The sequence below is a fragment of the Berghia stephanieae genome, chromosome 4 (assembly GCF_034508935.2).
Source record: "Berghia stephanieae isolate SIO BIC M18660-M18661 chromosome 4, UCSD_Bste_1.3, whole genome shotgun sequence".
Lineage (NCBI taxonomy): Eukaryota > Metazoa > Mollusca > Gastropoda > Nudibranchia > Aeolidiidae > Berghia > Berghia stephanieae.
The window spans coordinates 54082760-54107759 of NC_088363.1; the positions used below are offsets into that span (position 1 = coordinate 54082760).

The following is a 25000-nucleotide window of genomic DNA, read 5'->3' on the forward strand; positions in this document are numbered from 1 at the left end:
TTCATCTAGGAAATCCTGAATCACCTACCGCCTCTCTTTGATACAAAAGTACACAAGTGATAATTATTAGGTGCGTAATAATATTTGAACGGGGAGAGAAAAAAAGGCGAGTGCCGGTGTTTGAAATGAATGCGATATTATCGAACAAAAATCAATTTAACCCTGAAACGGCAAGACAAAATTAAAATTAACGTCTATAAATTCATAATTTCACCGGGCAAAATTATATAGTTTGAACTCTATATCCCGCCGCTTTCATCAAGAGAGCAGTAACAGCTTCAAATGAACCCCGAGTTGCATCAATTTGGTGACAAATTAAGGAGCAGGCAATGGTGTAAGATAAAGATTGGAAAAAGTGTATGAACAATGCCAAATAAAGCAGATATATTGAGGGGGAGGAAGGAATATTTTTCTCTCTTGTATTTTCCCCTTTGCTTTGTATGGTATTGTTTCATACACACTTTTTTTCCGACCTGCATCGCTGTTTCTGACTGCTCTCTTGGTCAAAACAGCAAGTTATTGATGCAATGCATTTAGGTAAAATACTCATAGCATCCGCCAGTCGGATACAACGAACCAACCCAGAGAATTTAGTGATAACTAATCATTAAAACGGCTGTCTAAAAAACAATATCAAAGAGCCGAGAGGCGTCAATTTTGTTCCTTCTATATATCAATAAAAGTGTTTCGAGCCAAGTCAAACTCGGCGTGCAAAGGGTGTATCGAACCCGAGTCGAAATAATCTAAGTCCCATTCATCGTACATAGCGCAAAGGGAAGTGTAAACATATTGATCGGTTCCCCAACGGTTTCCCACAGGCAATAATGCACACGTAGACTTTGCTGGACAAATTATTCACGGGTTCGAGACAACACTCAATACACAACGTTATTATATAACTCCTCCCCTCCCCACCACCTCTCTCTCTCTCTCGCTCTCTCTCTCTCTCTCTCTCTCTCTCTCTCTCTCTCTCAATGGTATTAATATAATAAGGGCGCTTAACAAGCGGCTTGTACTGTATGAAATGGAAATTGGATTCATATGGCTTCCTGGGACGCGGGTGGGGTGCAAAATAAGCATTGAGGAGCGCATTCAACATAGTGAAATCGTTGAAATGTTTGTACCTACTTGTCTACTTATTTATATATTTGGCCAAAATCCATCCCAAACCTACACACACACTCACTCACACACATACATACACTCTATCTCTCTTTCCCATTATCCAAACCCTTTCCCGCCTTATTTCCTTAACTTAATTTCTCTTTCTCTCGCTCTCTCTCTCTCTCTCTCTCTCTCTCTCTCTCTCTCTCTCTCTCTCTCTCTCTCTCTCTCTCTCTCTCTCTCTCCGTCGTGTTATCAATAATTGAGTTATAATCGAGTGCAGAGTTTCTTTCAGTGCTTCTCTAACGAAATTAATGAAGCGTGTTGAAGGCAGACAAACAAAATGTCAACCGATACTTGTGTGCCTATTCGCTTTCGGAATGGCGATGAGTTTATCCGTTTCTTTATCGCGCTAGTCCTCAACATCTTGGCGTGACGGAGATCAAAGGGAAACGATTTGCGAAAAGTCATTTTTATAGAAATTAAAGATTTATTGATTCGCACTCTGACCTAGATAGGGGGTGGGTCCGATAGCTCAGTTGATAGAGCCCTTGCTTCACACGCAAAGGGACCAGGATCGATCCCGGGTCCAATCGAAAACATCCTACATTTTTTTAAAATCTTTTTTTTTTTAGTTTCGTTTGTTTGTTTGATTGTGATGTTTTTGTTGTTGTTGTTTTTGTTTTTTTTAATTTTATTTGGGGGGGGGGGGGGGCTCAACACAAAAGATAATATTCATGACAATCAATAAAATCGGAAATTACATCGTCAATGCACTGTGACATAGAGTTAAGTGGAACACAGAAAACCTCAGCGCAGGGGGTCGTGAGGGAACTAAATACGAGTCAATTTCTATTTTTTTCCCCCAAATCAATAGAACGTTTTAGAAAGCTAAATCAGGCATGAAAAATCATTCAAGACAAAAGCAGCGAAACTAGGGCATAGTCGATTCGAAACGTACTTAACAGAGAAATATTTGATGGTTTTGTTTCGGTATGGATTTTAGTTTTGCTTCAAAAATTGGTTGAGTTCTTTGGGATTTTGCTCTTTTTGTTTGTTTGTTGTTTTTTTATCAAGGGGGGGGGGGGGGGTCCAACTTTTAAAAATAAAATTGCTTTTCTAAAAAATATTTTTCTTGCCCTAAAAGAGCATGGGTATTTTTTTTAAAAAAACATATATCAAACTTTACATTAAAATATAACCAAAGACCTTCACGAAGATTCTCTCTCTCTCTCTCACTCTCACTCTCTCTCTCTCTCTCTGACTCCCCCCCCCCCCATCTCTCTCTCTCTCTCTCTCTCTCTCTCTCTCTCTCTCTCTCTCTGTGTCCTTTTTCGCGCGCGCATGTGTATGTATGAGTGTGTGTGTGGGTGTGTATGTGTGTGTGTGTGTGTCGGTTAGGTCTGCGGTTATATTCAGGCAAAAATTATAACGAGGGAGATTATTTTATCTGGCTATGAGATGGGAGAAGTATGGGGAGAGAAAATTGGCGATGACGGCGGATCCGAACCCGAAGACACGAATCAGCGACATCAACAATTACTCAGAGGCCTACGAGCAGATCTCTTTGTTGGACCAGACAATATTAGATGCTTAATTTGATCCAATGTGGCTTAACTTTGAACCCTGTAATATATATTGACGATTTATATAAATTTTCTTGAATCTATCCATCCAAGAGTATTAGCACCCTCCTCCTCCCTCCCACCCAATTTCCCCCTTCCCCCAAACATCCAAAGACATTCTACATCATCTTTGGCTAGAACCTAGAAGAATTAGGAAACATGCATGGAGGTATGTAACCGTTAAAAAAAAAAAAAGAAAATGCCCATTCGGACGCAATTATCTATTTTTTAAAAAACAAAACACAGTTCAAAAGTGGCGTCGGAAGATCAAAGAGAGAAATCAATCGGAGCCGCCATGTCGTTTCGATTTGCTGCGGTCGTTTATACAAAAATGATCGATTTTTCACTCCCCGTTATGATAATCGACACTTCAACCCCACCATTTTGTGATTATATTCTCTCAGATCTATTCCGACATCCGTCTCGGTTATCGATGTTACTTACCTACATGAAGAAGCAATCTCTCTCTCTCTCTCTCTCTCTCTCTCTCTCTCTCTCTCTCTCTCTCTCTCTCTCTCTCTGTCTCTCTCTCTCTCCTTCTATCTCTCTTTCTCTCTCTCTCTCTCTCTCTCTCTCTCTCTCTCTCTCCATGTCTATCTATCATTTTTTCTATTTGTCTGTCAGTCTCTTTCCTTCCTCTCATTCTTTATATCTATTCCATTATATATCTCTCCTCTCTCTCTCTCTCTCTCTCTCTCTCTCTCTCTCTCTCTCTCTCTCTCTCCATATCTATCCATGTCTACCTATCATTTTTTTTCTATTTGTTTGTCTGTCTCTTTCCTTCCTCTCATTCTTTATATCTATTCCATTATCTCTCTCTCTCTCTGTGTGTGTGTGTGTGTGTGTGTGCGTGCGTGTGTGTGTGTGTGTGCGTGTGTGAGAGTGTGTATCTATCAGCCTATATATCTCTATCAATCTATCTATAGAACCATCTTTCTAACGATCTCCAAATCTATTTGTCTCTATTTGTCTATCCGCCCTCTCTCTCTCTCTCTCTCTCTCTCTCTCTCTCTCTCTCTCTCTCTCTCTCTCTTTCGCTCTCTCGTTCTTCCCCTCGGGGATTGTGTGAAGGGTTGGGTATTAATCTACTCGAGTCTCTATAGTGTATTGATATCTTCATTTCCATCGTGCACTGACCTTCGATACAAAACTAGACAGCAATTTACACATAGATAGATAGATAGATAGATAGATAGATAGATAGATAGATAGATAGATAGATAGATAGATAGATAGATAGATAGATAGGTTGAGAACGAGGAAGATGAGATGAGAGAGAGAGACGTTGGGGGAGTCAACCGAGGACAGAGAGAGAGAGAGAGAGAGAGAGAGCAGCTGGCGGGGGTCCGATGTGGCAAGGATTGAAAATGTCCAGGAACAGACCTAATGAGGAAATGTCGTTTTCCTGTACATACTCTTGATCTATTTAGGGTGGACTCCGAAAAAGAAGGAGATGAGGTTGACGGGTTAAAGAGGTTTGAGGGAGCGAAGGACGAAGTAAGCAGTAAGAAAGAGGGAGAGGGAAGGGTTGGGTGCGGGGGGAATGGAGATTGGGGGGAGGGTGAGTGTGTGTGTGTGTGGGGGGGGGGGGGGGGGGATAGATGGGTAGGTGGGATGGATGGGACCCACGTCAGCATCCGTTATTGATCAGATTCTCAGTCTCACGTTCTCACACCAGGGTTGCTGCCAGTTTGATATGTTTATGCCAATTCCAAAATATTGGTACTTTGAACAAATCTTTGGCATATAAGAATCATTTTGATTGTTTGCCTATTCCCCCCCCCCCCCCCCCCCCCCCCCTTCCCAATATTTTCATTCAACACTATATAATACCAATTCTTTCTTTTATGATTTTCATCAATACGTCTACTTAATCTGGTGGCTTTTATCAGGCAAGATATTGCTCGTCATATGACCGTAAAATGAAGCTTATTCAATTTCAATATACACACTCTCGTAAAAAGTGATGCTAAGATAAATTAACTTTCTACTTTTCCACACCAATTGACTTCTTTCCATTTTTCTTATGTTTGGCATTCCTTAAAAACATTGATCTGGCCACCTTGTCTCACACCATTGTCAAGTCCCTGGTCTCGGGCTGCTGAAATTATCGGAAAATCTCCCTTCTCGTCTCTCAATCTTGTCTGGGTTTCTTCCATTTCTACTCTACATGTCTGGGTATAGTTATTATGGACATCCGTCTGTCCACACGCCGTGTGCATTGAGACGGAGCTCAGACCGGTCACTGACTTTTATTTAAAATGTAAGAAGAACATTTTTTAAAAAGATAAATAAATAAATAAATACTTTTTGTTTGTTTGTTTATTTGTATAAAATTAAATCTTCGATCTTGACAACGTACGATTCTGTAATTATTTGGTTGTAAAATATTAATGATTGTGTTAATAGAATGCCTTTCAGCATATATAGTCAAAATGACTGTGAACTGCATTGCTTGTCAGCACAGGGTACAAAAAAATATTTTCCTTTTTCGATATATTTTTAAAAAAGTTTAATTCTAAAAAATGTCATCATAATATTATTTATCGACGGATTCCATGTCCACACTCCATACCAAGTTAACAAACAGTCTCAACTCTAAAGCCTCCAGTTTAAGAGCTGTTAACAATTTGTTAAGAAATTCCCTGATGTTATGGAGTAAATAAGTAAAGTTTTCGAGATAAATTTTCAAAAAGGTGTTTTGTCAGAGTAGTCAGTGCAGAACAGTCTGCGGTAGATCAATAAGGTCACGCTTTGCCATTACCAAGAATATCAAACGATTAGAAAAGTACAACAGTTAAAATATAACATGAATGTCAAAGTGAGTTGTCTTTCGTCATTACTTAGGTCAGGCCGTATAATAGTATAATTACACAATAACAAGACTAGTGATGGCTTCCTCCATCGATCATTCTACCGTAGCATTAACTAACAAATAAACAAATAAATAAATAATTAATTAAATAAATAAATAAATAAATAAATAAATAAATAAATAAATAAATAAATAAATAAATAAATAAATAAATAAATAAAACTTATAAAAAAATTTGGTCAGAAATCACATCCCTCAAATATCGATCGATCGAGAACCTCAACCATCAAATCATCAAGACAGCTTTCAATTTTTTCAATCCTTGATCTTTAGTGACAATATATATTTTTCTAATTTTAAAATTCACTGATTCCTTGATGATGCTTGTCGTTCGTGTTCTTTTTTATTCTATTCTGTTGTGTTTAAGTTAGTCGTGTCTTCTTTTTCTTTAAAATAATTTTAAAACAATTCGTTTTTCCTGTTTGTTTCTTTAGTATCGGGTTGCTTTTGTTTTTGTTTTTTTCTCTCAATTGTCTTCATGTCGTTTATGATGATGAGATTTGGATGAATATGATCCATGGCTTCATCCATCTCTCTCTCTCTCTCTCTCTCTCTCTCTCTCTCTCTCTCTCTCTCTCTCTCTCTCTCTCTCTCTCTCTCTCTTCCTTTACTCCCCCTCCCGGGTAAGTAACTCTGTGTTTGGATGTGTGTGTGTGTGTGTGTGTGTGTGTGTGTGTGTGATTTGCTTTTCCACTGATAAAAACGACACGATTATACAATCCAAAGAGTACTATCCAAGTAACACCTTGATAAATATAATATACATACACACACACACACACACACACACACACACACATGCATAATATACATATTATACATCCCCTCAATGCCCCATCAATGTAGCAAATATTACGACAGCAGCTGTTGCATACATAATTTACATAAAGTTAACCTAGACATCACGCACACATCAAAATCTGTCTTTTATTGTCCCCCATTAAAAAAAAAACAAAACAAAACAAAAATGTTTGACCAGTAAACTTGGCGAATCTTTTAAAAATTTGGCCAGAAAACTCGTCCTTCAAATATCGATCGATTTAAATTAACCTCATCCTGGAAAGAAAAATATATAAATTTCCAACCAAGGACTTAGCGAAGTTTCAGGTTTGAGAGTTTGTTGGGTTTTTTATTATTTTTTTTTTTTTTTTTTCAGGATGAGGGTCATATGAAGGATGAGTTTCTGGTCAATTTTTTAAATTCGAGTTTTTTCAGAGTACGGCAAGTTAACTGGTTATATAATTGAACAAACACTGCAATTGATTTATGATCAAATTTCGATTGGAGTGGCAGGCTGAGAAGCGGGTGTGACAAAGTTGCTATCATAAATTGGATTAAATAGGGAGAAGAGAGGAAATGTGATAAGATTTTGAAATAAATAAAGGATTATTTGAGTCGTCGTCGTCCCCCCCCCCCCCCCCCCCCCCCCCCCCCCCCCCGATCAGACCCATGGAGGCGGAGGTATCAAGTTTAGCCAAACGGATAATGGCAATTGCTGGATTTTCCGGTTGAATACGTTCTATCCAAAGTATTTTCGTCAGATCAAACAGTGAACATGAGGTTCAAAAAAAAATTGCGATTTCGGTCCATGAGGGTGAGAGCATCCATTCCATGCCAGATCAAGACGAGAGAGATAGAGAGGAGAGAGTAGCGACGGAGAGTGAGGAGAGAGAGAGATGAGGAGAGGATAGAGAGGGGGAGGTAGAGAGAGGTAAGAGAGAGAGGAGCGCGGGGGAGGAGAGAGAGAGAGGAGAGAGAGAGAAGAGAGAGAGGGGGGGAGAGAGAGAGGGAGAGAGAGAGAGAGAGAGAGAGAGGAGAGAGAGAGAGAGAAGAGAGAGGAGAGAGGAAGAGAGAGAGAGAGAGAGAGAGAGAGAGAGAGAGAGAGGTCGTTTTGTGGTCGGGCAGAAATCTCCAGGAAATGATTGTCATTTTCCGGTGCTCGATCAGTCGGTGGTCGGTCGGCAATCAACCCCGTTAGTATGTAAATTACAAATAAGATTTGGGAGGAATCCGATCCGATTGTCAATAATAATGGAATTCGAGCCGACTCGAGTGAGGGGCTATAAGAAGCTAGAGTTATAGATAGTATGCGCTTGGCTAAGAAGCTCACAACATAGCCATCCGGTGGTATAACGGACCAACGCACAAAACTATGTGTAACCATGAACTTTTATAGTCTGGTTCATACAGGATCCAATCCATGCCATTCAGCGAAGTAGCCAAGTCACTCTATTCCGCCTCCGAACAGGACACAATAGACTAAGAGGACATATGTTTACAAAGCTAGGTATTGGAACAACCCCTTATTGCCCATGTGGAACCGACCATGAAACCACTTTACATGTGCTTATGGATTGCCCATTATATAACGTGCAACGTTCGAACCACTGGGTCACCCTACAACACTCAACACAAAGCTCTATGGTGAGGCTGAGGACCTAAAGCGGACCACAGACTTCATAGCAGATATCGGACTGCAGCCATAGATGTCCATCAGAGGAACGAAGAAGAAGAAGAAGAAGTGAGAAGTACTCGTAAAAGTGGATGGCAAAATACTTTTTTTTTAAATAACAAAGACCTTACTTAGTGACGTCATCTTCGTTCTATCATGACAAAGACAGATAGTATTGTACCATGCATGATAGCGAGTTGATGATGATGTCCTGTCATTTTGAGAAAAGAAGAAGAAGAAGGGGGGAGGGGGAGGAGGATGAAGGGGAGGAAGATGAAGAGGAGAGAGAAGAGTGAAATAGGAGAGGGGGCAAGGGGTGGAGGAAGAGGGGAGGAAGATAAAGCGGGTGAAGAACAGGTGGATAAAGAGGAAGAGGGTTATTTAAAAAAGGAGGAAGAAGAGGATATGGATGAAGAAGTGGAAAGGAAAATAAGAAAAAGAGGAAGAAGAGGAGGAGGAGAAAAAAAATAAGAGGAGGAAAAGAGGGGGAGGGGGCAAGTAGGAGGTGGCGGTGGAGGAGAACAAGGAGGTGGGAGGGAAGGCAATACAAATCATTGGTGATAATCAATGCCAGATAGAGATCGGATAGATCAACAGAGAGTCAAGTCCAACACGAACCAAGACGGCCGTGCACGGACAAAACACCCATTTCTCATTTAGGCCAAAAAAAATTAAACCCAACATCATTGATACATTTTGATGATACCCAACTTTTTTTTTTTTTTTTTTTTAAGTTTTAACCCAAAAACTTCTGAATCCTCAGGCTTAGGTTATTTTACACACTGGGGCTTATCTTTATCTATCAATAATATCAAGAATGGTTTGGATTTTTTTGGGCCAAAATAAGAAAACAGTGTTTTGTTCACCACGTTCGACAGAATATCAACAAGCGGGCCGACAAGCTATCCAATCACCACCCCACCAAACCACCCAATATCCCCGGGTAGTGGTTATAATTCATGAATGCATTCCGCTTGACCAGACCCCTAGTAGTTATTAGGACATTATAGATTGGGACAAGGGGCACGTCGTTGCCTGATAACCGTAGACAGATTGATCCCCCAAAGTCTTTCCACCATAAAAGAAATGATATTACAGTGCTTTGACGGTATCTACCTCTTTATCGGACTTAGCTACTGGTGCTGCTATCTCTCAGATCAGCCCGATGTGCCAGAACCACAATTTTCCACGGCCAAATTTCTCTTATAGGAAAGCTTTGGTTTAACATTGTAAGTGAGCTTTTCTTTTTATAGCGCAATATCCAATAAATCATGGACCGATTGAAAATGTGAAATCAGAGCCTTTTTAAACAGGGACCTATAGGTCACAAGCCGAGTTTTTATACCACCAGACCACAAGCCACACATGCAAATAATAGAGCAGCTATCGCGACCCTTAACGGATTTAAAGCACCACTATAAGCCATGGCTATAAGTCTACGATCATGATTTATCTTTAAAACGACACTTATCTATCATGGCACTTCAGCCATGTTTTTCTCCGCTCCCAACCGTTCAAGTCGCCCTCTGATGGGTACACAGGACTTCAATGAATAGAAAATCCCCACAATCAAACAGAACACGACAGGCCGTTCAACTTTAAAAAAACCACTTCACTGTCACAGTCTGACTAAATGAGATCAAGCAGAAGAACAAAGTCAACACTTTTTAAATTCTGACTTCAAATAACCGGGTATGTTTGCAAATACAGATATGGAAGAAGAAGGGGAAAAAAACAAAAAAGGAAAGAAAATAAATTAGTAAAATAAGAGGGAATAACGTACAGTATTATTATTGTAATGCAATAAACATTATTTGAATAAAATGAGGTTTTTTTTGTTTGCTTGTTGCTTTAGGTCTCTTCCAACACAATTGAGGTTATATGAGAGACTGCTGAAACAAAAAAACAAGCAATCTAACAAAAATAGTACAAATGTAAATCAAAATCATAACCTAAAGATATCATAAGCTAAATTATAAATAACCAAGAACAAACAGGCAGAAGATTTACAGAAAAAAAAAATATCCCTGTCAAAAATACAATCACAAACCAAAGAAGCAGGATAGGCTAGTAAAGAGAAGAAGAAACGACATCACTATCGGATCGTACACCCATGCGAACATCATAGGTATATGATTCAAGGGTGATGCTCCCATCCAACCACCCGCTAAAATGAGGTTTGCTCCATGAGAACCATATTCCATCCTTATGCGAGACATTATTTTTTGTTTTTGGTTTTTAATTTTTGGTTGGTTCCTTATCTGTTCTAAAATGCCTTCCGAATCTACTTTGACAACAAACAGCAGTCTAACGTCAATCACTATCAATCTATACTAAAATAATATGTTGATTTAATCTCTCCTCCAGTTAGCAGACCAGTCCGTTGAGTGACGTCAATTATTGCAATCATCTAGAGAAGAGGGACCCGTTTCCATTTCAACACGTATTGTAAATATCTACTTATAAACTATGTACACAACTTGTTCACGATCTTATTCTCTCCTTTTAGTAGGGGGAATTAGGCTAAAACCGTGCAAATTCGGGTTGAAAGCATGAAAATTTGCATACAGTTTGCTAAAACCCATAGAAAAAACATCTGATATAGAACCACTCTGGCAATCAATCATAACGTATCGGTTTAAGGCCTTAGATTTTACCTATTACAGATATATTAAACAAGGGAAATAACTGCGTAAAAATATATTTTTTCTTCATATTCATTGTATTAGGGAAAATTAGGCTAAAACCGTGCACATTGGGGTTGAAATCCTGAAAACTGGCATATAGGTAGCTATGACCCGTATAAATAACACCTGATATAGAACCACTCTGGCAATTTCTCAGAACAGTGCGTTTTTAGCACCTTTATTTTTTCCTATATAGCATTACTTATCCGAGGAAATAACCACTACTATACAATGTGCGTTCTAAAACTTTAAATACACCGGTAACCATTTACGGTAGCTAACTGATGATTATTTCGTGTTGTAACTAGTAGATAAAAGCGGGAGAGGGGGAGAGGGAGAGAGAGAGAGAGAGAGAGAGAGAGAGAGAGAGAGAGAGAGAGAGAGAGAGAGAGAGAGAGAGCATTTTACTCATTACTGTACTAACCTAACTAGTAGATAAAATAGGGAGAGGAGGGAGAGGGGGGAGGATGGGGAGGTGAGCGGGAGAGACGGAGAGGAGAGAAGTGAGAGACGGAGAGAGAGAGAAGTGAGAGAGAGAGAGAGAGAGAGAGAGAGAGAGAGAGAGAGAGAGAGAGAGAGAGAGAGAATTTTACTCATTACTGTACTGACCTAACCTATGGTATAGGGCGGTAGTGTGCCTCCTGAGCGACTAAATCTCCTCCGGCAATAAATGACAACATATCAGAATCTTTTATAGATAACGCTATTTCACGAATATTTTCTTCCATATCTGTTGTCATTACAGAATTGAGTACTCCCGATGCTATGTTTTTACAAAAAAGCACTTTTGTTTATTATAGCCAATCTCTAATTTTGAACGTTGTCTCATTATTCTCGTGGGTTGCGAAATATATTCATTCGGTGACTCCTCCAAGTCAAATGACGAAGTTTGGAATTCTTGTATGGTAATTCTTTTAGATTTCTTTAATTCTAATCGCCTAATTTTGTTGGCATTAAATTTTACACGACAATACTTATGCCACTTAGCATCATTTTGTTTTAAGCTTTCAATAATCTCATTTCTTTCTCATGAATTAAAAACATAGATACATCCAACTTGTTTTCATCACAAACCAAAGAACTGAATTGTGTTAAATCTTCAAAAAGAGTTTCATAGCCTTGCCCTTTGTCATACCTCCTCGACTTAGAGGGACATTATAAACGGTAAATAACGTAAAGTAAAAAGCTTGCCACAATACAGCATCATAGTGGTTAATGATGATGATAATGATGATAATTATAGCAATGAAAGCGGTATGCTTACTCTTTACTGTCATCAAGTTTGACCGAAATAGGTTTTAACTCACGTAAAATGATTATAGCAGTATTTTTGGAAAGAAAAGAAAACAGGAGGAGGGGAGAAGGAGCACTGTCTTTGTCAACACCGGTTATCGGCATTTATTGAGCTGCTAGTCTGTTTTGTCTACCCCTCTGCTCATCTTCCCGTCTGCCCGTCCGTTTTAGAGCAATTGATTATACTTATTAAATCAGATGCAGAAAAAATGTCATATTATAGAATATTGCTCGCTAGACGTCCTTTAAAACAAGTGAAATTGAATAGTATTTACGATTAGATAATTTGTATGGTTCGTGAATCGAAAGGAAAACATCCGCTTCGACGCTAAAAATAGTCACCAATGGGAATCCAAAGGATGACGTAAAATAACCTTTGGTCGGCTTGCCTCGAATGTTTACACAATAAAAATGAAAGAAATTATTGTCGTCCATTTCAAAATTTTCTAATCTTAAAAACCTTGTATCTCGACTAATACTGATCTCTCAGAGTGGTTCTATATCATAAATTATAGGGTTTTTCATATTTTACAACATATGTAATTTTCATGCTTTCAACCCTGTTTGCACAATTCAAGGGTTTTTTGGACCTAATTCCCCCTACTATTTACTCTAACCACTATCCAAATAAAACAATACAAAACAAACAAACAACAATAAAAAACACCCCATTAAAATAAATACAATCAAAGAAACATTTCAATAAAGCCAGGGTACAATAAATAACTCGGTGTTAAAATCTCAAAGAACGAGAGACCCCCACCGGTAAATCGTCATACTTAACCATTCATAAAAAAAACCTCGTATCTTTAGAAATAAAATGGAAATTATCTCCCCTGTGCTGAAACGACAGCGTCAATAGCCAATCGTGGATTATAGTGAAGACTCGGTTCATGGTCGTTATTTGAGCATGTACAGGGAATTAATTACCCATATCGGGGGGGAAGGGGGGGGGGGGGGGGGGGGGGGAGAATACGTTTTGTGGATGAATTGGTAGCGCATGGCACGTAAACGAACAATTTTATTTTCTATTATTACGAATGATAATACATTATGATTGTCTGTGTCTGAGATTAGAATAGCAATTAGGAACTATGTGCGGCTACGTGGTCTTGTGGTATGACACTCGCTTTCGGATCGGAGGTCCTGGGTTCGAGCCTCGCTCGGCGCATGTGAGTCCTTGGAAAAGGTTCTCTACTCACATTCTCTCACCGTACTCAGGTGTAAAATGAGTACCTGGCCGTTAACAGCGTTATCTCTGTCCTAAAAAATTGCAATACCGCCTAACATGCGTCATGTCTCGTCCTACATGTTAAGTGTTTCTGTTGGATATTGTGCTATATTTTTAAAAAAAATCAAAACGTTAATCATGTGAACGTGTGTGTTTAGTGCGTGTAGATATGGGTAAAGAGGTAAAATTATTTGAAATTAAGTAGCAGATTATTTGATGATGACGAAGACGACGATGACGACGACTACAGCGAAGACGAAAAAAAATCAACAGTTACCGCATTGTGAATAATCAGCTATTCATGACTATAGAATCGAATCGGACACGTGCCTAAACCATAGAACATCCACAAATATCGATAATATGCACATGCGGCGAATCTTCCGTTTCAACCTCTATTAATTAATTAAACCGATCCAGAATGTGCTCACCTGGGGCCAACAACCATTATTAACACTCACCCACAAAATGAAAATGCCATGCAAGCGAACCAAAACATACTGACGTGTCATGCTAGCAGCAGCAGAAGCACTCGAGTTCCAACCCTTTAACGGCAAGACCGAGTCATAGTTTATGCTTGTGTAAATTATATGATCCGTCGTTCAACAACATAGTTTTATGCTTGCGTAAATGTGTAAATGGATTACAACGCGTCGTTTATAAAAATATAGTTTAATGTCGGGGTAAACCAGGTGCCAATAAGAAAATTTAACGTAGATAGCGGTCAACTTTTCAAGGAACTAAAACGGGAAACCCTAACACACAATATCGATATGACCCAAAACAGCTGTATGTTTGGACTATTATACCAATATTATAATCTAGATCTAAATAGTTTTCTGTTCCTTGTTTTAATCTTCTAGTCAAAAAAATATAATCCTGGAAAATGCAAGATAAACATTCCAATTTAAATTTTAAAAATAAAATTATCCAGATTGCCAAACAGGGACAGATGGCCGCTAGGATCTAAAGTTAAAATAACAAGAAAATGAAACTTTCTAGTTTTCATCAGTTTTAAGAAATCATTTTCACTCCCCTAATTGAAAACATAAACGCTTAACCCATGTCTAGAATTTCTTCTGAAAGGACGAAATTTACGTCACTCAGCTTTTTTGTTATTAGTTCTCAGTAAATGATATCAATCAGACTATAAATGTATAATTTTACACATAGTGTTGTGTCTTGGTACGTTATAGTCAACTTGCGGAGTACTTTAGCTAAATGCAAAGCATCAATAGCTTCAAGTTTTAGTATCTATACCACACCGACTTACCGTTTTGAGGCGATGGGTCAAAATTTATCTGGTTATAAATTCTAACCGTTTTCACCAGTAACAACGAGACTTGGGTTTCAATGAAATGATAAAGTCGGTAAAATATCGTCTACAATAATTAGACTGTAATCGAATCCCGTATGTTTGTAAGGCAGACTTGCCTACTACATACGAACAATTCGTAAAAATACGAAATTTTGGATCAATTTCAGAACTTCCAGAGTACTTATAAGTCATGATAACTTACTGAAAATAAAAGATGACGCCAGTCTAGCCTACATAATTTAGAAGTGTTGTTTAATCCTTGTGATAGTAAATTGTTTGATCTATGAAATTAACGGGAACAACTACTAGACTTTTATATCCTAAAAACTACGAATTTTTACATTTTCAAGCAGGCAGGTCGGGTAAGGGGATAAGCACTCGCTGCCGTTGTTGTTATTATGGACCCTCCCAGGAATCAAATATACATGAAATTACCACCATGGAAAATCAATGACCCACTATTTCCGATGCGAGTGAAGGCGTAGCGCCAAGAAAAGGAACAAAACGACGGATGCAAGTCTGAGTGCATGACACACACACACACACACACACACACACACACTCTCTCTCTCTCTCTCTCTCTCTCTCTCTCTCTCTCTCTCTCTCTCTCTCCCTCTCTCTCTCTCTCTCTCTCTCTCTCTCTCTCTCTCTCTCTCTCTCTCTCTCTCTCTCGTCCCTCAAGGACCATTCATACTAACACTCGATTAACCAACCACCTACCGATAACAAAGTAAGATAAATCATTATTACTTAAACCTTTCAATCAAAACCATCTAGAGATAAAGCGAGACTTACAACACATTACACCCTCTAAGCAGTGAGTTACATGTATATTATCATCACCCACATACACACATGCAGCTTTCCATGTTATCATATAGCAAACACTTTTTCCGTATCATTATCACATACAGCTTTTCACTCGAGATTGTATATCTACCTACTATCTATTTATCTATCGCCCTCACGTATCCCCCAGCTGCCATCAAATGGATCGCATGCATGCATAATGGCTATCAGGCTATCGGCTACACTGTAATACGACGAAAAAACGACTTTTGTCAATTTGGCCTGATCACGTTTACTTAATAATTTGATAGATAGTAACGGCCCCCTCTCCCTTTTCCCACCACCCATAACTAGTCCAAAAGTCTTAAGCTGGGACCCAAAGTAGTAAATATTAGCTTTCAGACTTTTGACTCGTTGAGGGCGACGCGTACTTATTTCCAGGGTTGATAACCCAAGTTGTTATGAGCTCATTACTGAGAAGGAAATACAGTACTTTCAAACCAACGTAAAATATTGTCCACAGTAAGACTTGTTAAAACAAGCCAATACCTGCGATCGTTTATAAGACATGTACATAATAAGTGCAAAGGTTGAGGGCCATTTCAATCTATCGATAAATTATACAAAAAGCCGTTTTGTCAGTGAACGACAGCAGTCAACATACATACATACATACATACACCACCACTAAAATATCCACACCAGGATAATCCTGAAAAGCTCCTGGCGGGCTGATATCTGCTAGCGTCATAGAGTATAGCGCCGGAGGAGGGTCGTAAATGTAGCAATAAATATTGCAGCTAAACACCCTCTGACGAGCTGATAACGCTCAATGTAAAACCTCTCACAATTATCGCAACAAAGGATCACCTAAACGACATTCGCTTGTTTGCTTGCGTGGTATAAGCTGTACGGAGGTAAAACACCTTTTTAACCAGGAAAGTTAATACATTACTCATATCAAGTTATTCAGACGTCACCCCTCACTCCCCTTCCCTCTCCCGACCCCCAAAACAAATTGTCAAATTGACGTATGGAGTTTGATATCTGAGACCTTTAGACAAGCTGAAGTACTGATGATCTATCGGTAAATGATTTGATTTAAAAAGTTTTCAGGCCAAAATCTATAGACATGTATTTTGTCAGTGTACGGCAGTATTGCCGAATCTAAATTTCCAAATGCTACTCAATTAGTTGTATAACTATGAAACTATAATACATGCAACCTGGTTAGACACATCTGAATGCACATCAACAGCTGAAGGAAGAAATCGATTCAAAACTGCACTCAGCCAGGTAATTGTATAGTAGTAGCCTATCATTTTCTATTTAATCTGTAACGCCCAAAACCAAATTGCGTATTTCCATGCTTTCGCTATGCTCAATGTTTCATTCTATTCACAAAGCAAGCCACACGAAACTAGAATTCCACTTCTGTTCATTAAGTCGTCCACGATGATTCTTATAATGTATACGCTACTAACTATAGCCAAGGGAACTCATTCGCACTCGAGATACGACAAAAAAAAAAAATAATAATAATTTGAATAAAAAATTCATACACCTTGTTTTGTTGTGTTTTTATTTGGGGTTTTACAGTACTTGTGACGCTCTTTGGTCATTTCAGTGCCAGTAAGAAGGGAGATGGCATAGAAGGAATGACACTGACGTCACTCAGTCATACTATTAACGTTCAAGGCCACATATAGTTATGTGTGTTGGTCCTTTATACTTCCGGATGGCAATGTTGTGAGCTTCTTAGCCAAGCGCAAACTAGCTACAGAAAGGGGAAAACAGATAAGGGGGCAGAACATACACAGCGAGTGACCTCTTTGCCAACCATGGGAGGTCAGGAAACCCCATCCAGTTCATACACCTAGAATTGACGTGAAATTATTTGATCATGTTTACGTCGCATTGAATGATAAAGATAGCAAACTGAAGGACGAGTGAAAACGAGTGAAAACGAATGCATAACGTGTGTCTGAAAGAAGGCTCGAGCCCTTTGAGAAAAAACAATCAATACTAATTCAATCACCACTGTAAGAGAACTGTGCATCTAGCAATCATATTGGAAGGCATAGAACGCCGGGGTTCAAAATCAGGTGTAAGGGGATGACCCCGCTTGGGGGTCAAATTTGGGGGGGGGGGGGGGGGGGGTGTCGAGCTGGTCGTACATCAAATCAACATAAAACAAATGGCAGTGGTGCACGGAATGCACCTATTGAAATTGATGCTATGAGTTAGGTAAAATGATCACAACATCCGCCAGCCGTTTGTAACTTACCAACACACAAAACTATGTATATATAGAACGAAGATGACGTCACTCTGGTCTTTGTTATTGTCTTTTACCATCCATGCTTATGAGTAATTATCACTAAAGTGTATTATTCAGACTATAAACATTCAAGATTACACATAGTTTTGTGTGTTGGTCCGTTATACTTCCGGATGGAAATGTTGTGAGCTTCTCAGTCACGCGCATACTATCTATAACCGTAAACGTTTAAAGTCCGATTGATATAATTTAGCGAGAACTTATCATTAAAATGGCTGTCTAAAAACAATAACAAAGAGCTGAGCGACGTCAATTCCGTTCCATCTATAGACGTGCTACCAGATAATATAGTGTGTGTTTAACTTTCAAGCTAGAATAAACGAGGGCAGAGAATCAGCAAATCGATAGATTGTGCGTATATAAATAGTAACCTCCAACCTGATTGTAAACAAAGAAAACACATTGCACTCAAAGAGAACAATATCTTACAATTTTCCTTTAAACACACAGTCAAATGACAGCTAGCATTTCCATGTTTTAAACACACGTTTCCTATACTCAAAGCGTCCTTTCATTCCCGTGGCAAGCCACAGATCAAGTTGCCTGTGAGACATACTTTATGTACAAAGCGACATAAACATTCACACCAACACATATATATTTTTAAAATGCTGTTAAAATTTCGAAAGAAAGAAAGAAAAGGAACTAAACTGACACAAGAGTAAATGGTAGTGAGTTGGGTCGCTTATGAGTAAGAGAGACCAATAGTTATATGATTAGGATGATGAGTCTTGAGAAGGAAAATGCATAAAACGCTATTTATTGACGTCGCATTACAACTTCTACTTGTATCGTTCTATTACACATACTATAATAAATAGAGGAAGTGTAATACTTTATCAAAACCACAGGATTATACGCTACAGATATCAAGATAAATACTAAGCAGGGGGATTTCATATGACTACTTTCAACGTTAGATGAAGAGAAATATTTAATTTTATGATAAAATAAAAACCGCGACGAACGAGGGATCATCCTGACCCATTGTAAATACCTCACGATCTCTTTAAATCTAGAGGATTATATTATACTGACTACACATTTACTTTTACAGTACACACACACACACACACACACACACACACACACACACACACACACACACACACACACACACAATAATAAGAGTGGTCAATGAAGGAGGAAGTAAAAAATATAAACGTGTCGCGAACTGACCTGATTAGATGATCTGCTTCACTGAGTCAACAATAATTATTATAATTGGAAACACGAGTATGAATCTCGGAATCCAGGAACTAGAAGACGTGACTGAATCTTGTGTAATCACACCTGTGTCAAATTCACGATGATTACGAATTCCTCAATTTTACACACACACACACACAAAAACCCTTGAATATTTTATCCCTGATTCATAAGCAAGAAATCCGATGTATTGTGCATTGGATCATTTATAATCTAAATGACATCAACGATGACAGCAACTAGAGATAAAATCGGTTGATTGCTGGATAACTTGTACCTTGTATTACACACATGTCTGTTGTTACTCGCTTGTCTACGCTTTTTTTTTTTGTTGTTGTTGTTATCAACGATAACAACTATAAATATGATTGGTGGGTGGATGGATAACTATCAATTCTATTAAATGTCTGTTGTTGCTTAGTTGTCTACGGGGTTGTTTGTTTTTAAATCAACGATAACAACTCTTTTTGGTGGTTGTTGATGACGATCAAAAAGTCCTCCGTCATATTTTATGACTTGCCTATCTATATCTAAAGAAATAAAAATCTATAATGAAATTAAATATTAACGCATGGAAAGTGGATAAAAGTAGACTGGCAAAAAATGTAGTTGGATGGGGATGGGGCATCGGGGTGGGGGGAATCAACAGATTACCTACGCTGCCCAGATAGCTGATGGCAATCCATACTATACATTTCTATTCTGACATCGGTTAACTTCGAGGTGAACCCTGTCGTTGGTCGACGACAAATTACAAGCAAAAAACCCTTGTTCCATTATAGTAACGTTTCGTTCCTTTTAAAGCACATTAGACAATGGTCCCCAAAGTTATCTACCTACCCTCATTAATTACTTAACGCCGTGTTTGGTATTTTGTTCTTTCTTTTACATCTTTAATTATTTTTTTAAAGCTGTTATATCAATATTTGTACTTTTTACAGTTCACAGTTTCCAGCGGCAAAGTATTACCAGAAAGAAAAAAATTAAATGGCATTTAATTATATTTTTTAAGGAGAGGGGGGGGGGGGGGGAGGGGGGAGGTGAAAAAAAAAACAACAAAACAATCCCGTTATACTCAAAGCGTCCTTTCATTCCCGTGGCAAGCCACAGATCAAGTTGCCTGTGAGACATACTTTATGTACAAAGCGACATAAACATTCACACCAACACATATATAGTTTTAATATGCTGTTAAAATTTCGAAAGAAAGAAAGAAAAGGAACTAAACTGACACAAGAGTAAATGGTAGTGAGTTGGGTCGCTTATGAGTAAGAGAGACCAATAGTTATATGATTAGGATGATGAGTCTTGAGAAGGAAAATGCATAAAACGCTATTTATTGACGTCGCATTACAACTTCTACTTGTATCGTTCTATTACACATACTATAATAAATAGAGGAAGTGTAATACTTTATCAAAACCACAGGATTATACGCTACAGATATCAAGATAAATACTAAGCAGGGGGATTTCATATGACTACTTTCAACGTTAGATGAAGAGAAATATTTAATTTTATGATAAAATAAAAACCGCGACGAACGAGGGATCATCCTGACCCATTGTAAATACCTCACGATCTCTTTAAATCTAGAGGATTATATTATACTGACTACACATTTACTTTTACAGTACACACACACACACACACACACACACACACACACACACACACACACACACAATAATAAGAGTGGTCAATGAAGGAGGAAGTAAAAAATATAAACGTGTCGCGAACTGACCTGATTAGATGATCTGCTTCACTGAGTCAACAATAATTATTATAATTGGAAACACGAGTATGAATCTCGGAATCCAGGAACTAGAAGACGTGACTGAATCTTGTGTAATCACACCTGTGTCAAATTCACGATGATTACGAATTCCTCAATTTTACACACACACACACACAAAAACCCTTGAATATTTTATCCCTGATTCATAAGCAAGAAATCCGATGTATTGTGCATTGGATCATTTATAATCTAAATGACATCAACGATGACAGCAACTAGAGATAAAATCGGTTGATTGCTGGATAACTTGTACCTTGTATTACACACATGTCTGTTGTTACTCGCTTGTCTACGCTTTTTTTTTTTGTTGTTGTTGTTATCAACGATAACAACTATAAATATGATTGGTGGTTGGATGGATAACTATTAATTCTATTAATGTCTGTTGTTGCTTAGTTGTCTACGGGGTTGTTTGTTTTTAAATCAACGATAACAACTCTTTTTGGTGGTTGTTGATGACGATCAAAAAGTCCTCCGTCATATTTTATGACTTGCCTATCTATATCTAAAGAAATAAAAATCTATAATGAAATTAAATATTAACGCATGGAAAGTGGATAAAAGTAGACTGGCAAAAAATGTAGTTGGATGGGGATGGGGCATCGGGGTGGGGGGAATCAACAGATTACCTACGCTGCCCAGATAGCTGATGGCAATCCATACTATACATTTCTATTCTGACATCGGTTAACTTCGAGGTGAACCCTGTCGTTGGTCGACGACAAATTACAAGCAAAAAACCCTTGTTCCATTATAGTAACGTTTCGTTCCTTTTAAAGCACATTAGACAATGGTCCCCAAAGTTATCTACCTACCCTCATTAATTACTTAACGCCGTGTTTGGTATTTTGTTCTTTCTTTTACATCTTTAATTATTTTTTTAAAGCTGTTATATCAATATTTGTACTTTTTACAGTTCACAGTTTCCAGCGGCAAAGTATTACCAGAAAGAAAAAAATTAAATGGCATTTAATTATATTTTTTAAGGAGAGGGGGGGGGGGGAGGGGGGAGGTGAAAAAAAAACAACAAAACAATCCCGATCACTCATTAATCATTCAGTCCAACCACGAAAGCCACTTTTGGGTCCATCTGCCTTCTATTTTAACTCTGTGACTGTAGTTACAGTCCCATACCAAGATAACGATTATCACAAAAGGGTTAAATCCGTAAAAGAATCGACGATGAAATCAAGCAACAATTCTTTAATTATTCAAATTCACACCACCGTAATAAAGCACTTCATGGATACAATGAATAACAATAACAATGAAAGTGGAATTGAAGTGGAAGCAAAACAACAAGACACCTCAAGACTTTAGACGAGGTCAACTTTCACGGCTTGTTATTGTCGTGTGTAGAATTCCAAGTTTCACTGGATAACCTACCCAGAATTTTGCCTGACAGTGTGTACTGTAATAGATAGACCCAATCACCTGGGGGGTATCAGAAACATTAGCCAGTGTCGAATTCCAAATGAATACTATGAAGGGCCATCACCACTTACTTACAACTATCTACTTATAGCTTACTGTAGTCGAACTTAACTGTACACAGAACTACACACCATACCAAACAAAACACACAGCTTTGGCCCTGGTTGGCCTCCGCCTGCTGTCAGTCAGTCAGTCACAGTCTGACGAACGAGCAGACGATTTTCTCCTCCTCACAGCAATATTATTATTATTATCAACATTCACAATGTCGACGGTTAATTTACCCTCCGGTGAGCTATGATAATGCTTGCTGGTGTTGCTAGTCGCTGCTACAGCCGTCTATCTAAGCCACCACCAACAAACTACACCACACAACAAGCACACACAAATTACAAACTCGTAGACTCGCCGCAAAAGCTGAACCAACACGTTCCGAGTTGTCGGCTGTTGCCGGCGGGCGGGCGGCCACTAACGGAGATACACGAACAGAGCCGACACTGACACCGACAAAGCCTGTCAGTGCTTCACACGGTCACTCCGCCACCTTTGCAATTCTGATAATTGGAAACTCCGTTTAATGGGGAAACAATGCTATCTATGTATGAAAGAACACGCAACTCGCCCATTTCATCATCATCATCATCATCATCATCATCACCACCTTAAATCTTCGATAACCTATGAATCCAAGCCAAAGACTGATATCATTCTTTTCTTTTAAAAGCAACTTCATTTATGTTTGAGTCTGAATCACAGTAAAAAAAAAAAAAATTAAAAAACAGGTGTAAAATGTTTACCGTGAAAATCCAACAAGAGAAACACACACGAAGTTTATTCCAGAATTGCACGGATATTTTCAATGATGCTATCGCTTTTCCCAAAATTCTTTATTCCATTAATAATACATCAATAAGAACAATTGATCATTATTCTTAGTAAAACAAATTGGTTTTTCGGTTAATCTTTGAATAGGAGAGTGAGCAACACCATTACAGTTCAATAATAATTATTTTTTTTAAATAATAAAAATAAAAAATCTATTTTTTTAAAAACAACCCGTCAAGAGAGTAGTGACCCGCTAGATTGGGACAGCCAAATATAGGCAAGTGAAAGAGTTAACCGAAACACTGTTTGCCATTGTCACAGAGCCATCCGCCCATCCATCCATTGTAATGGAGAGAGAGCAAAAAGGCGAAATGAGGAGGCAGCCAGCGGAAATAATGGCCACGCGCGGTGGCCCCTCTATGTGTGCTCAGCAAGGCTTAACTCGTTTTAACAGCTTGAAAAGCTTTGAAGAAGCTTGTTGCTCTCCCTTAGAACTCCTAGTGTGGAACTGGCAGTATTGTGGTTTTATTTACAGTGTGAGCAATGCCTCACAGGAATAGAATAGAATGATATACTATTCATACTCAATATTTTTGCGTTGAAAAAAAATATTTTCTTGGTTTGTATTTTTAAAAGTTGTTTGTTTGTTTTTTGTTGGTTTTATTTTTGTTTGTTTTTGTTTTGTTCGTATGTTTGTTTTTTGCTTGTTTTGTTTGTTTCTGACATTCCATCAGTCTTTATTTACATGTAGAACACGTTTTGTGGCAAGAATGGGGGGGGGGGGGGGGTTGTCAGACTACGAAAATGTTGGGTAATTAATAAAATCACGAAGGAAAAAAAAATTATAAAAAATTAACAAGTGCACCGGCTGCTATTCCATCCCTTTGAAGACTACCAACTTCAGGATTTTTCAAATCGTAGTTTTCGGAGATAAAAGTAGAAGTCGTTAAAGTTAACTTTATACATCAAAAATGTTAACTCATGATGACGAAATAACACTTCGAAATCCTTTAAATTATGTAGTCTGGCATCAACTTTCATTTTCAATAGATTTCGATGAGTTAGAAATGCTCATAACGGTCTGAAATTGGAACCAAACTATCGTAATTCTTCGAATTAACCCTAATGTAGTTGTTTAGGAATATCGGGTAGACTTTACATAAAACACAACACACGCGGCTTCCTCGTGATGCATACATCTATTTTATTATTCTTAAAAACAGTAATAGCCAACGTCTATTTTATTATCATCATTAAAATGGTAATAGCCAACATCTATTTTATTATCATTATTAAAAATGGTAATCGCCAACATCTATCTTATTATCATTATTAAAAATGGTAATAGCCAACATCTATTTTATTATCATTATTATTATTATTATTATTATTATTATTATTATTATTATTATTATTATTATTATTATTATTATTATTATTATTATTATTGTTATTATTATTATTAGTATTAAAAACTGTACTGGCCAACGTCTATTTTATAATCATTAAAAATGGTAATAGCCAACAAGATGACATGTTGGTTTTCTGTCGACGATACCTTCAAAGGCTTGACGAGCTGTGCTTGGTATTGAAATACAATATTGTTCACAGCACGATTTGTCTAAATGCAAATCAACTGACTCAGTTTACCTACATACTTGAACCAGCGATCAGCAGCTGAGCGCTTGCCCTCGGTCTATTTATTCCGCTCAAATAACTATTACTGTACAAAAGCATCTTATCTTATCTGTTTTTATATTTTTTTGAAAGGGTGAGGGGGGCAATAAGATTTTTTTTTTTTTAAAATTATGGCGCATTTCTTGTGGTAAAAGTCTATGCACACTCTATGTGATCTAAACGTAGGTTGTTTCCATAAACGAAATATTATATTGTTGAACCTAAGATTACAAACGATTACCAATATAAACAGGAATTTAACACCGTTATCCAAACTGCCTGTTTGTTTTGTTTTTGTTTGTTTTTTGTTTTTTGTTGTTGTTTTTTTTTGTTTTGTTTTTA

At 37.9% G+C, this 25000-nt stretch overlaps 1 protein-coding gene across 9 annotated transcripts in view; it reads right to left on the reverse strand.

The window, feature by feature from the left end:
• The window catches only part of LOC144970831 (uncharacterized), a 171315-nt gene that overhangs the window by 46374 nt on the left and 99941 nt on the right, over positions 1–25000 (reverse strand). Inside the window, exons 1-2 of one of the 9 annotated variants that reach the window (XM_078910906.1) lie at positions 22441–22555; positions 20669–21227 (exon numbers count right to left, since the gene is read on the reverse strand). The exons of the other annotated variants lie outside the window; for them this stretch is intronic. The gene's annotated coding sequence lies outside the window, so the exon portion shown is untranslated. Of the gene's footprint in view, positions 1–20668; positions 21228–22440; positions 22556–25000 lie in introns of those variants that run through there. 9 annotated transcript variants of the gene reach the window in all.